This window comes from Carlito syrichta, unplaced genomic scaffold, assembly GCF_000164805.1.
Source record: "Carlito syrichta isolate Samal-C Ts95f unplaced genomic scaffold, Tarsius_syrichta-2.0.1 Scaffold12656, whole genome shotgun sequence".
In the NCBI taxonomy this organism is placed as follows: Eukaryota; Metazoa; Chordata; class Mammalia; order Primates; family Tarsiidae; genus Carlito; species Carlito syrichta.
Window position 1 is genome coordinate 5,029 of NW_006956752.1, and position 2,351 is coordinate 7,379.

Here is a 2,351-nt window from a genome sequence, read left to right on the forward strand (position 1 = left end):
TACTTTCACTGCTTTCAAGAAAATACAAGTTTGGAAATACCCTTAGTGCTTTTAGTGTAGTTTTGTTTTGTAATTTTAATTTATATTCATTTATATACTTCTATTTAGAATTTATATACACACACATTTTTGAGTGGCATCTCTCTGCCACCCAGACTGGAGTTCAGGGTCATGATCATGGCTCAACCTATGAGTTCAGGCGATTCTTCCCCGAAGATGCCCGAGTACCTCGAGACAACATGCACTACCATACCCAACAAATTTTGTCATTTTTTACAGATATGAGTTTTCCATGCTGCTATCAAACCCCTGGGTTCAAGACATTCTCCCACCTCAGCCACACAAATTATAGGGAATACAGTCCTGAGTCACCATGTCTTGCCCCTCACTGCTTTTAGGTGTTTTCTTTTGGGGTATCACACAGTTTGACTAATATTGCTTTTAGTACTGTTCTATTTTTCTATTGTTGACACACATTAATTCCAAATATAAGAATTTATGTCTGACTATTTTACAAACTTATATATCAACAAATCTTTGAATCTGACCTTTTTATTTTTTCACATATTTTACTCAAACCACTACATAAATCATTGGGAAATGTTTCATATTTTACTTTCAAGTCACCATTTATGTAGAACTGTAATCATAATTTTTATCACTTGGAATTTGACACTTTGAGTATATAAATTGTGCTCAATATTTCTACATGATAGTACTATTATCAGTTCAATCTAATTTTAAATTTATCTCATATATTTTATGTTGATTTATTATATTTATGATTATGTTAGCTTGACTATTTTCCAAATAGGGCAAATCAAGATTATACTGTCTTGTTATTTCCACATCTATTTTTATCACTGTAACTGTTAGCCCATGAAGAACATGGGTTTGACCTGCATATGTTCACGTTTTTCCAGCAAATACACTGGAATTTCTTTTTTGACAATTTGTGATCATTTAAAAGAAACACGCAGAACCACAGTTTAGAAATATACTTTAAGGCCAAGCTCAGTGGCTCAGCCTGTAATCCCGCACCTTGGGAGGCTGAGGAGATTGGATTGCCTGAGCCCGCGGGTGTGAGACCTGACTGGGAAACTTGGTGAGATCTCATCTCTACAATAAATCAAAAAAAGTAATACACTTTAAAAATGTCATGAGGACATCAGATAGAAGTATATTCTTGTCTATTTTGACATTTACTATCCTAAAGATATACAAATCTATCATACAAAGGTAAACTTATAATTTATGCACTTACAGGGTATACATGGCACATCAGCAGTGGGAAATGTGTAAATAAATGTAAATAAACGTTATTAACTCATAACAGCATAAAATTAGCTACGACACAAAGTGTACCAGACAATAATTTTGGGACCACTTCCTGCTGCCAGGTGATTAATTAATGCAAGTGTTGGGAGATTCTGTTTCACACACCATGTGATGTTAATATTTCCATATGAGCATTTGGTCTCTCCAGAGTGAATCAGAAATTACAAAGCATCGTTGTATTTATGGCAAATCAGTGGAAAGGGAAGGTTATCAATATATAAATGTTGAAGATATTCCAGAGCCCAGAACCCACACCACAGGAGTTAGAGGCAGATGACTTGAGGAGACAAGTGCTTCCAATACAGTGCCAGATGACTAGAAAGGAAACAAGAGACTGGGCATGGTGACTCATGCGTATAATTATAGCACTTTGGGAGACAAACTACAGCAGACTGCCTTAGTCTAGGCTTTGAGGCCAACCTGAGCAACTTGGTGAGACTTGTCTTAACAATGAATCTAATAGTTGGCTGGGCATGATGGCAAACCTTTGTGACACCAGCTACTCACGAGGCTAAAGGAGAAAGATGGCCTGATACCATCACATTGAGGTAGCACTGACCATGGATTTTTAACAGTATTCGAGTCTGGACATGAGAGTCAAAAATCCAACCTAATAAATATTTACAATACTCAGGATTCAGAAATTTAGGTCTTATAATTATATTCCTGTATAATCTTTATTACACTAATCAAAATGACACATAATTAAAAAAAAAAAAACAGAAAATATAACCTATAAGAAAAGGATCGGCCGGGCTCAGTGGCTCAGCCTGTAATCCCGCACTTTGGGAGGCCAAGGTGAGTGAATTGCTTCAGCCTGTAGGTTCAAGACCTGCCTCGGCAACTTACTTGGTGAGACATCATCAATAAATCAAAAAAATTAGCTGAATGTGGTAGCACACGCCTGCAGTTCCAGTTACTTGGAAGGCTGAGGTAGAAGGATTGCCAGATCCCAGCAGGTTGAGGCTGCAGTGGCTGTGAGCAGCCACTGCACCCCAGTCTGGGTGACTGAG